Genomic DNA, 12,943 nt, shown 5'->3' on the forward strand with positions numbered 1-12,943 from the left:
TACTGTTTCATGAGAAACTATCTGTTCTGTAAGCCTTCACCTGAAGTACAATAAAAAATAAAAATAAATAAAAAATTTTAAAAAAGTGAAAAAAAAAAGTTCTTACAATGAAAGTAGCTGTAGAGACTGCTCATAAAGAAAATTACTTGGTGTAGGCTGGAGTGAGGTGTTTTTCCATTGGAAGAAGCTTTTGACCTGATGGAGTCTGGGTCAAATCAATGTCCTCAGTGTACATACGTGCAGTGCACAGGAGGCTTACAGAAGACGATGAAAACATGTTCCTAGCCCACAAGGAATTTGCCCAAAGAGACAGAAGATGCAATGTGTGATATACTGTAACATGGAAAACTACAGTAGCATAGAGAGCTACACATCAGGGACTGAGGGGGGTCAACAGGCAATGGAGAGGATCAGAGAAGCACAGCGGTGGAAGGGGCCTTTAGAAAGTCCTGGAAGAGAAAAAGGTACTTCTAAGTAAAAACTATGTGGTGATAAATTTGTAAATGTTGATTTGGAATTTTAAGGGTCCAAACTGGTGTATAAAATTTAAGTTTTTCTCTTAATGATTCATTGCCTCTTCCTTTCTTCCAAACTTTGATACTTACAGTGAGCACCCTTTGGGGAAGTACAGGGAAGGTGCTGGGAACTTTCCATGATTCAGGAACTTACCCCAGCAAAGCCTAACTTTTTCTGCCTGGCTTTGGTACCTTCTTAATAATAAACTCAACCTATTCCCTGTGGAGTCTTATTTGCTATTAATTCCAAGTAGGGGCCCTGGTGACGCTTGTTTTTTGATGACTCTCACATATGTCATCAGTTCATATTACCACTCCTGTTATTCCCACTTGTCTTTTGCCTGTGTATTTTGAAGGTGAAGGATTTTCTGATGGATTAAATATGGCAAGTGAAAGAAAGGTGTTAAGGGTAATAGAAAGTTTTTTGGTCTAACCAGCTAGAAGAATTGTTAGGTGCTGTTGAGTTGGTTCCGACTCATTGCGACCCTGTGTACAACAACAAAACATCACCCAGTGCTGTGCCATCCTCGCAGTTGTTATGCTTGAGCCCATTGTTGCAGCCAACTGTGTCAGTCGATCTCATTGAGGGTCTTCTCTTTTTCGCTGACCTTCTACCAAGCATGACGTCCTTCTTCAAGGACTGATCCCTCCTGATAACATGTCCAAAGTATGTGAGACGTAGTCTCACCATCCTTGCTTCTAAGGAGCATTCTGGCTATATTTCTTCCAAGACAGATTTGCTCATTCCATGGTATATTCAGCCACTGTGTCAATCCATCTAGAAGAATAGAGGTCATCAACTGAGAAGGCAAAGACTGGATGCGGACGGCAGTAGTGAATGTGTTAAGTTTGAGGTGTCTGTCAGACATCTAAGTGAAATATAAGACAGGCAGTTGGATATGCATGTTTAGAAATGAGAGAAATATTTATTGGAGATAAAAATTTGAGAGTCTTCAACATACAGATGGTAATGAACACCATGAGCTAGGTGAGCTCACCATTAGAGGGAAGATGAAGGAAAGAGGACCAAGGAATGAGCTGTGGGGCACTGAGTCTTCAAGAGCTCTGGAAAAGGAGGAACTGGCAGAGGAGACAATAGAGAATGAGAAGGTATGACTACCAAAGTAAAAGGAATATCAAGAGTGCCATGTCTTGGAAGCCAGGTGAAGAAAATGTATCAAGGAGGAGGGGGTGATCAGCTGGGTCAAATGCTGCTCATAGATCAAGAAGCCTACTGAGAAATAACCATCGGGTTTAGCAGCAGGAAGACCCTTGGTGATCTTGACAGTAACAGTTTTGGTGGAAGGGTGAGGACAAATACAACTGTTTTGAGGGATTTTACTTTGAGAGGAGCAGAGAAATGGGAAGGTTACTGGTAACAGAAGTGGAGTCGGGATTTTTTTTCAAATGGAAGAAATAGCAGTATGCTTGTTGGTTTATGGAATGACTGAATAGCAACAGAAGGATTGATGATGTAGGAGATGGGGAGAATTACTGAAACCATGACCTTGAGTAGGTGAGATGAGGTGGAATCTACTGCACAAGAAGAGGGCTTGGCTTTATACAGGAGCATAGATGTTCATCGGTGGTAGGAAGGCTCGTATGTGGGCATAGCTTGCTGGTTAAGTGGATAGATGTGGGGGGGGGGGTAAATCTGTGAAAATCTGATTGCCTTAATCTCAGTGAATTAGGAAACAATCCTAAACTGAGTGAGGACAGGGAGGAAGAGTTAAAGGTTTGAGGAGACCATAGAAGGTGTGAAATTGTGTAGAGGATGGAGAAGGAAATGGCTGGGTGTGGTGCAGTGAATTAATATGGCCCTTCTAGCCATAGTCTTTATAACTCCCACCAAATGACTGGATGGGTGGGACTATGCAAATGAGGTGCTTGTAGCCCATCAAGGAGGTTGGATAGCTTGCTAGTAATGTAAATAAGGTGCATGGTACACTTTCTGGGGGTGGGACCATGCAAATAAGGTGTATGGAACCCTAACAAGTGGACTGGTCAGTTTTGCCACCGCTAGACTCAAAGGGAGACACAGAGAGAGAAGAGCTGTAACATGGAAGACAGCAAGAGATGGCAGCGCAGCAGTAGCAAGAGTGATAGCAGCATGAGATGCTAGGAACCAGGGGACCAGTGTAAATTGGATGCAGTAGGACTTACTAACCCATGGAGCTAAGACTTGTAACACTTGTCCAAGAAGGCCTCCAGCAGGGCCTAGTGGCAGAGGGTGAGAAGAAGCTGTCCAGATCGAAGAACTATATCCTGAGCATTCCTGAACCTGAATTGCAACCTGTTGCTTCCGTAATAAACCTCATAACTGAGTATGCTCTGTGAGTTCTGTGTGACCACTGTCACAAATTATCGAACCCAGCAGAGGAGTAGAGTGCACTGTGGGAGGGACGGTTGGTGTCAGAATTGGTAAAAAGGCTGAAGAGAGGGAGTATTCTGACCTCTGCCTCATAGAAATCAGCCTTGAGCTGTTGATTCTGATCTTGAGTCTTCTTCCTGGTGAAGTTAGAGAAGGTCAGATGCCACCCCCGCCACGCCATTTTTACTCTGGGAAATACAGGATATCGCTGGGCAGCGCTGAAGGCCCACTTGAGCTTGGTGGTCATGTATTGCATTGTTAGGTAACAGTGGTCATTGTGGCTATTTTTGTCATGCTCCTGACTTCAGATGAAAAGCTTCTAGTGGTTTCCAATTAAGTATTACACTGGTTTTTGGGCTGAGATAGGAATATGTTATCAGGTTAAAGAATCTATCCCTACTTTATTGAGTTTTTGTTTTTAATAAAGAATGGTGGTTGAATTTTGTCAGATATCTTCAGTATCTGTAGAAATAATCTTTTTTTCTCCTTAGATCAATTAATTTGGTGAATAGTATTAATCTATTTCCTAATATTTAACTATCCTTACATTTCTGGGATAAATCCTATTTGGTCATCTTATATTATTATTTTTAATATGCTACCTGATTCTTTTTGCTAGTAATTTTTTTTTTACAGTTTTTACATAGATATCAGTGATATTGGTCTGTATTTTTCTTTGTATAGATATAGTTTTTGTAGGTTTTGTTGTCAGTGTTACACTAACTTCATAGAAAAAACTTGGAACGTTTCTCCTTTTAAACTATTCTGGGACAGCTTAAAAAGAATTGGAATTATCTACTTTTTAAAGAGTTGGTGGACTTTCCCATTAAAAAAACCCTCAAGACTTGGTGTTCTTTTGAGGGGATGCCTCTGATAATTTTCTCATTTCTTCTGTGAAATGGTATGCTTAGGTTTTCTATCTTTTCTAGGGTCAGTTTTAATAAATTATATTCCTAGAAAATTACACATTTTATCTGAGTTTTCAAACGTGTTTGCGTGTAGCTGAGCAAAATATACAGACCCTCTTTAAAGAGAGGTGTCCTTGGGAGGTGCGCAGATAATTTGCTTGGCTACTAACCAAAAGTTTGGAAGTTCAAATCCACCAGAGGCACCTCAGAAGACAGGCCTGGTGATCTACTTCTGAAAAATCAGCTATTGAAAACCCTGTGAAGCACAATTCTTCTCTGTCACACATGAGATCACCATGAGTCAGAGTTGACTCGATGATAACTTTTTTTTTTTTAAAAGAGAAACACATTCTTGCAGACCCCACTTTCTCTTCAACTCAAAATATATGAACTACTGTGGAGGCTTTATTTATACAGCAAATCGTAATATCTGATTTTTACCTGGCAGCAATGTGATTGCAAACACAAATATAGCCACTGGAATAGAGTGGTAGTATTCAGGTATAAGGAGGTCATCTAATAACCAATTTTATAATAATCTTATATTTATGAATCTTTAAAAAATATCAAAATTCATATGTAAAATGTGTAATTTCTTATGAAGAACCTGTGATTCCTGGAGACCATGGCCAAGTTCCTCATATGAAAAACACAGTCTGAATGAATGGCTTTCAAATGTCTTAGAGTATCTTCGAGAGTCTTCCATCTCCAGTGTTCTCACATGGTACTTCTATGTAGACACTCCAGTTAAGCTGAACCATCCTTTGTTTCCTGGTTTTCCCACCTACTTGCCATTATTCTTGCTGTTCCTTTTGCCTGGAATTCCACTTTCCTAATAATCTTTGCCTATTAATTCCACCCGTCCTTCAATTCTCACTGACATGCAACTTTCTCCTTGAGGTGTTGGAATCGCTTTCTCATCTTTGCCACAGCACAAGTCATGATGACCCTAAAATACCTGATTCCCTTCTCCCTTCCAATGCCAAAACTCAATTTAGTTAATGGGAACTTGAATCATTTAAGCTTTTGTCCTTAAACTCTAGGCCAATTAAATTGCTTTTCTCTTTCAACTGCAGTGCCTTTTAAAAGCTAGTGACTTTAAAATTTGGAAGAGATTAGAAAATGGAAATAGCCCAAATTCGGCTTTTTGTTGATTAGATTGGCTTAAAAGAGAAGTAAATAAGATTCAAAGCAAAGTTCAAACAGATCCTGGAGATAATGGCCCCTCTGTGAAAATATTACACGAACGGATCAGCAGGTGCTCACAGCTGTTAGTCATGGGCCACTTCATACTGATGAACATTCAGTTTTATAGTTAATTTCAGGGCTTCACAATGACCCCTATGGCTTCTTCTAAGCTGCAGTGAGAAAATTAGACCCTAATCCCCTAAGGCAGTGGTTCTCAAAGTAGGGTCCCTAGGCCAGCAAAATTAACATCACCTGGGAATTGGCTTAAAAAACAAAAAACAAACAAATAAACAAAAAAACCCGTTGCCCTTGGGTAGATTCTGACTCCAATGCAAATTATCAGGCCCCACCCCAGTCCTACTGAACCAGAATCTCTGGGGTGGGCCAGCAATCTGTATTTTAATAAGCCCTCTGGGTGGCCACCTGATGCCCATTAAAATTTGAGATCCACTGCCCTAAGGCGTCCATTCCATGTAATGAATTAACTCCCTTCCTATGCATCTAGTTACATACCATCCTTAGGAGAACTGAGAAGAGTCACTCAAATCATTGTTCTGTGGTTCAGATAAGGAACTCTTTGAGAAAGGCTGCATGCAAGAATCTGCTCTGATGAAACTCGAGGTTGGAATAAAAAAATCTTCTTTATTTGATAGTCTTCTTTCTATATGTTGTTAGGTGCCGTTGAGTTGATTTCAACTCAGTGAGCCTATGTGACAAAGTAGAACTGCCCCATAATGTTTTCTAGGCTGTAATCTTGACAGAAACAGATCTCCAGGTCTTTATCCTGCAGAGTCACTGGGTTGGTTCGAACTGCCAGCCTTTCATTTAGCAGACGAGTGCTTAACTATTTGTACCACCAGTGAGGCAGAGTTAACTGTGCTGGTGGAATAAAAAGAGCTGTTAAAAGATTACCACCTGGAAGTTGGGTAAACAGGAACCATATCCCTGTCAACATAAAATAAGGTTAAAAGAACTTGGGAATTACTACTTCCTCCTTAGTGTTTTTTTCTAGTCCCTTTCCCCTTCTTACAGGCTCTGTATGCACAGAAGAACAAAGTGTGACCGCGGTTTTGGCCCACCGAAGGGGGCAAAGTAGTGCAGAAGATCAGTGCGCCTGCACCATATCCCATTATACGTGATGCCAAGGGCTGCTGAGGAGACTCCATCTTGAATATCAGCGGGTTCCATCTTGGATTCCAGATGCGCATGCAACCTAATTAGTATGGACTGCCATTCCAAGAAGTACCCGCCCCTTGAAAGAAACCTGCTGAATATTCATTGCTGTATTATCTCCACCAAACCCATATAAGCCCTAGACTTGCTTCCCCCTTCGAGTCAGTGTTTGGAGAGTCATGAGCCCTGACTGACTCCTTTTACTTGTCAAAGTAAAATAAACCTGTTAGAGCTGAACCCAAAAATTGTCTCCTCTGTGTATTCTTACACGAAAAAGACAAGGACCCACTGAGTCAAGAGGGCCTCTGTGCCCTGGGTGGTAACACCAGGACTCCTCAGTCTTCTATATTGACAGAAATTTATCAGGAATCTAGGAAAGGTGCTTACTACACATAAACACTAAGAACTCTGAGCTTTCTGGCAATGGGACAAAGATGTCTTTACAGATCTTTTGTGACTGTTGGGTGACTTTACATATATATAGGTCTGCTCTGGGCTCCTTTCTATTCCATTGATTTTTTTGGTTTATCCATCTGCCACTACCAAATGGTCTTGATTACTGTCAAGTTATGTGATATCCAAACATCATTTGAACAGCTACACTCGGAGTTGCCAGCAATCCATAGAGAGGTCTGAAGGCAATTTCCTTGTGCAAGGAATGGAAGAAATGGGGCAGCTGTAAATGGGAAAACAATGGGAGAGAATAAGCCATGTGCATATACCAAGAGAGCTTTTTAAAATATGTATAGATGTACTAGGGGATTAAAAAAAATATGGAAAAACATATTTTATCCTCATTTTTAAATGTCAGAACAAGTGCGTTTATAATTGTTCGTGCTGAGTACTTGGTAGATGCTCAAACATGTGCCTGAGACACAGGTGGTCTGGGATGGAATTTAAAAGCCAATGGGGCAGACGCTGAGCTCCGGGCTTGGGCAGGTTGACATCCCTGAGGGACAAGGGGTGACCACAGGTAGGAGCAAGGCTGGTGTTGGGAGGGCCATCAGCAGGGGAAGCTCTGCTTCAAGAACATGCCCAGGTGGGAGCTTGGTGCGTCCACAGATGGAAACAACCTTCAGCTTTCTTTACCGTCTCATCCTTCAGTTTCCCTCCCACTCAGTATTAATGTTAGTACAAAAAAGAAAAAGAAGCAGAAAATGTGACCCATAACTCTTCTACCACGAATTAACCACTATTAACACTCAGGCTTAGTTCCTTCCAGGTTTGAGTCTGAGTATTATTTTCTTAAACAATCAAGAGCAAACAGTGTGCACGATTTTATATCCTGCTTTTCTTGCTTAATGTGTAAGCATTGCCCTGGGCTGTTATTTGATTTCCTTTCTACTCCCAAACCAGGGAAGTTCTGCCATGAGTGAGGATTTCCGGAATTTCCTTTGAATGATCACGAGGGTTGGGCTTGGTCTTTCTGATTTTTAGAGCACCAGTTTATTTCTCCTTCCCCTCTTCCTTCCAAGGCTGATGCAGATGCCAAGAGACTGGCCTTGAGGCTGCTTTCTGAAAGTGGGGATTTATTGTTTTATAAAGGAATAGAGTTAACAAATGAATGCCAGGCCTGGGCTGGCTGTGAGTTGGAGTCCAGTGGGGGGAGGGACACTCACTGAGATCTCCACAATAGGAGGCGATGAGGGCTGTGGCTGAAGGATGGAGACAGGGCTGTGATGCTGGCCTAGCGGAAAAGTACCTCGGCCGTGATTCATCAGGGATAATGCACCGCTGGTGTCACGCTATGGCCCGTCCCGGAGGGCCGACTGCTGAAGGTGACATCAAAAAGGGAACGCAGTTTAAGGGAAGTAAATGAACATCAAGACCAGAACATATGACTTAAATGTTATACCTCATTTCTGCTGGAAGCATCTGTCTCTCTCAACTTGACCAGCATGAAACTTGTCCTGCTGTGTGGCTGGCCTGGTCTGGGCACAGTGGCCGAGTCAGGCTTCCGTTCCAGGCAGCTCCCTGCCTGCTCGGGAGGACAAGCTGGTGGCCCGTTTGAACACAACTTGGCTGGTTAATTCAGGGTTATGAATTAGACAGTAAGTCTGCCAATGCCACGGAATTTTAAACCTAGAGAGTCATCACCCTGGTGTGCTGCTGCCACTAACTGCACTACAAGGGACAAGGTGGGCAAACGCCCCTTCTCACCAGCTGCGTGGCAAGGATCAGCATAGTTCGGTTCACCTCGAAGTGGACCCAGGCTTCACTTTCCCACATCTCCATTCCTCACCACCAGCAACTTCTGTGGCACTTCCTGTCTCACTCTAACCACCCAGAGTTAGGTCAAAACACGCTGGCTACCCGGGGCCAGGTCACCAGGAACCAGCCATTGGCTCAGGAGTCTGCACAACTCCCTGCACTTCAGACCAGCCAGCCCCTCTTCGCTCTCTAGCCCCTGGAGGTAGGTCACTCATTAGAAGGACTCTGTCCTCATGACTGCCTGCACAGCCCTCCTCTGAATTAGCCACCCTAAGCTAAGTCAGAATCTCATAGCCCCTTGTGGGTTCGTTAATTCTCTACAACGGCTCGAAAAATTCACGGAGAATATTACCTAAACTTACAGTTACACATTTATTGTAACCAGCAAGGATACAAGCAAAGAGACACACAGGCAAGGTCTGGGAGCATTCCCAGGGAAATGCCACCCTCTGCTGTGCATGGATGTTCTCACCAACCCAGGGTGCCCCAAAGTAAGAGCTCCAAGGTCCAGGATCCTTTAGGCATTGGGACCTCAATGAATATGCACGATTGGAGCCTTAACGCATAGTTATGATCCATCCAATCAATGAATATGTGTGGCCACATCATGCCCCCCACCCTTCCTGAAGTTAGCTCTATGAGGATTGTGTAGCCACTACTTGTCTGGCTATTTTGGAAAACAAAAGCATCTTAAATGGCTCAGGTTATTTTCAGAAGCCAGAGACAAAAGGTCAAACCACGTTCTTTGTCCCACACCTGGCTGTAGAATCCCTTGATGGTTTAAATGATATTCACATAGTGTCCATACATAGAGATGACCTGTCTGTGGGTCTCAGCTCTGTGCCCATTGGAGTCCCTGGGGAGCTCTTAAAACTAGACACATTAGGGACATTCAATCCTGCCCCTAGGATTTTTGATTCAATTTTTTTTTTGGTATTAATTTTAGGCTTAGAGAAAGGTTGCACAAATAGTACGTAACTCCCATTTACCCATAACTCAGATTTCCCAAAGGTGAACTCTTACACACCGGCTTTATCGTTCTCGCCTGCTCTCTGAAACACTCTGAAACAGAAGCTGTGGACATGACGGCCTTTTCCCGCTAAATTCTTCGGTGTGTATCTTCTAAAAACAAGTGTAACCACAGTTCAGTGATCAAAATCAGAAAACTAACATTGATTCGGTACTATAAGGTAATCTGAATTTAATCGAGCCTCCCAATTGTCCTTGATGTTGGCATTTTTAAAAAGCTCCACGTATGATTCTGATGGATGCAGGGACCTCTGTCACCTCCTTTGGCAGGTAAGTGGGAAAGCCAGAGAGACTGTCATCCGCAGAAGGGAGGGAGCTGGTCACTGTAAACTGCTCCTTTGGTGACTTCATGATCCAGCTGCTAAAATCTATGCTGGATTATGTTTACAGGGCCCTCTTTCTTGAGGGAGCCTTGGTGGCACAGTGGTTAAACACTTGGCTACAAACTGAAAGGTCAGCGGTTCAAACCCACCAGCTGCTCTGTGGGAGAAAGATGTGGCAGTTGGCTTCTGCAACAATTACAGCCTTGGAAACCCTATGGGGCAGTTCTACTGTGTCCTATAGGGTCACAATGAATCAGAATCCACTAGAGGCAATGGGTTTGGTTTTTTTGGTTTTCTTCTCTCTTGCTGGAACCCTGGTGGTGAAGCGGTTGACAGCCTGCCTGCTAACCAAAAGGTTAGCAGTTCAAATCCACCAGCTGCTCCTTGGAGACGCTATGGGGCAGTTCTACTCTGCCCTATAGGGTCGCTATGAGCTGGAATCAACTTGACAGCAACTGGTTTTACGTCTTGCTAGAACCTGCCTCTAGAATCCCTCTCCTCGCCCACCCCCATCCCTCATCCCTGGGCCCAGGTGGTCTCTCCAACACAGGAATCTAACCACATCCCTCTCTTGCTTTACACCCAGAGCCCAGGTGAAGCCCAAGCTGTTCTCCACTTTATCAGTAGGAGAAATGACTTTCTCTGCTCTGCCCCTCTCTCTTCCTATTCACCCCCAACTCCCACTCACCCTTTAAGAATTAGCTGTGGGATCAGTAGTGTCCAGGAAACCCCCTCTGGGGCTGTTTATCTGCTCCCCCAAAAGAAGCCTTGCTTCCCCTTCCCCCCACGATACCAGCCAGAATGCATACACAGAAGTGTGCGTGTGAGCAGAGAAGATGCAGGACATGGATGCCGAGCTCGGTTGCTAACCGAAAGGTCCGCAGTTCAAACCCACCAAGTGGCTCTGTGGGAGAAAGGCCTGGTGATCTGCTCCTGTAAAGATTACAGACTAGAATACCCTATGGGGCAGTTCTACTCTGTCCTGTAGGGTCACTATGAGTCAGAATCGACTCGAGGGCACACAACAAGAAGCAGTATGGTTGTACAAATTGTGCCCTGCACCAGGGCACCTGGCCATGGGTCAGAACTCCAACCCACACTCTGCTTCCCAAGCCAAGCGCTCTAATTTGCATACAAAAGGGGGACTAATAGAGCTAGAGAGGAGCCCTGGTGGCACAGTGGTTAAGCACTCAGCTGCTAACCAAAAGGTCAGTGGTTCAGGCCCACCAGCAGCTCCACAGGAGAAAGATGTGGCAGTCTGTTTTGTAAGGATTACCACCTTGGAAACCCTGTGGGACCGTTCTACTCTGTCCTATAGGGGCACCATGAGTCAGAATCAACTCGACGGACAAGAGTTTGGTTTTTTGGTGCTTACCTAATTAGACAAGGAAGTAACTCAAAGGTTAAAACCCTTCTCGCTCTTTTTTCCCTTTCTTTTTTATGAGCACATTTTAAATTCTGCCTCATAATTTCTTTGAGTCAAAGTGAAAGGATCTTGCCTAAATGGCAGTATGTCTTCTATGTGACCTTGCTTGGCTTTTCAGGCAGTCCACGAGTCTTAGAAAATTGACCGCCTGTCATTCATTACCCTTCAATAGATGCCTGTGGTTCTATTTGACTCTGTGTCTGTCTGATCCTTGGTCTTTAAGAGTGCAGAAATTTGGTCCATATCACACACTTTTAACCTTCTAAAGCAAAATTTCTTGGAAGGAATCCATGAATGCAAACACGGACTGTTTGCCTTATCTAATTGATCTAGGGGAAAAGTTCGTCTCAATTAATAAAAGATCTGAATTACAGATCTGAAAAATAAATAGGATTTGAAGGCATGAAGGGAACCAGGGCAGCAGCCAGGCCTTGAGTTGGTGTTTAGGGTCCTTCTTTAATTAATAGACAGGAACACTTTCTGATTTGCTATTAGAAATGCTGTTTCTTCTACCTTGAACTGAAACCATCCCCTGAGGTCACCATGTAGCTCAATAACAGATTGGCTCACAATGTAAAGAACATGACCTGTGAGTACTGTGCCCCTTTAAAATATCATCTATATGAGACCAAATGGTCAGCAATTACTGTAAAGCAAGGATGTGAAGGTAAGGGGGCAGGGAAACTAGATTACTGGAAACGGAACAACAAGAAGGAAAATAATGAGAACACTGACACATGGTGAAGAGTGTAGCCAATGTCACTGAACAATTTGTGTAGAAATTGTTGAATGGAAACCTAATTTGCTCCGTAAACTTTCACCAAAAACACTATAAAATATTGTTTTAAAAAGAAAGAAATGGTAGTACTTCTATCGTGCTTCAAGAGTTCCCAAAAATGCTTTACACTCCTTCCAATGTGCACCACGTTTCAAGAAGGGATTTGTATTGAAGGGGTCATACTGAAATGAACTAGTTGTCACAAAGCTGCTGGAATCTCTTTACTTCTTACCCTATTAGGTTACATTAACTGCATCTTCGGTTTAATTCAAAATACTCCTCAACCTAAAATATAATAATGTGTCTATATTTAAAAAATCCATGTTGCTGAGTCCATTTTTCTCAGTCCATATTGCAGCAAGGCAATTCTGCCCAAACATGTCTCCTTAAAAGCCAGATGGAACTTTTTCATCAGCAGCAGCGTAGAGTCTGAATATTTTAGGAGGCATCTAGAGCCCTAGCAATCTGGCCCAGGCTCGCTTCCCTCCAGCTGCCTCTCTGGCCCTTGGGAGTGCTTTCCTGCTGAAGCCAAAGGTCTGGGCTCACAGTATATATCCCTCTACATGCTTTCTGTTCCTGTCTATCTGATGAAATCCTCCCCATCCCTGGGGATGAAGCTCCTTGTCACCTCCTCTTAACTTCTCTAAGGGGCCCTGGTGGTGCAGTGGTTAAGCACTCGGCTGGTGGTTCCAGCCCACCAGCAGCTCTGAGGGAGAAAGATGTGGCAGTCAGCTTCTGTAAAGATGACAGCCTTGGAAACCCAATGGGGCAGTTCTACTCTGTCCTGTAGGGTTGCTATGACTCAGAATCCATTGGACAGCAATGGGTACAGGGCTTCACTTCCCTGATTCCTCCTCCTCATTGAAGTCCCTTCTTTCGCCCTGCATATGTTTTTTTAATCTCTGGAGGACATCTGACTTGAAGGGCAAGTTGGGTCCTTTGTACATTTGGGAGAACAATGGCGGCCCAGCTCCAAATGGGAGATCTTTGCCCTACTGAGTCGCACAAACATGGCTGCTCT

This window comes from Trichechus manatus, unplaced genomic scaffold (assembly GCF_000243295.1).
Source record: "Trichechus manatus latirostris isolate Lorelei unplaced genomic scaffold, TriManLat1.0 scaffold00031, whole genome shotgun sequence".
In the NCBI taxonomy this organism is placed as follows: domain Eukaryota; kingdom Metazoa; phylum Chordata; class Mammalia; order Sirenia; family Trichechidae; genus Trichechus; species Trichechus manatus.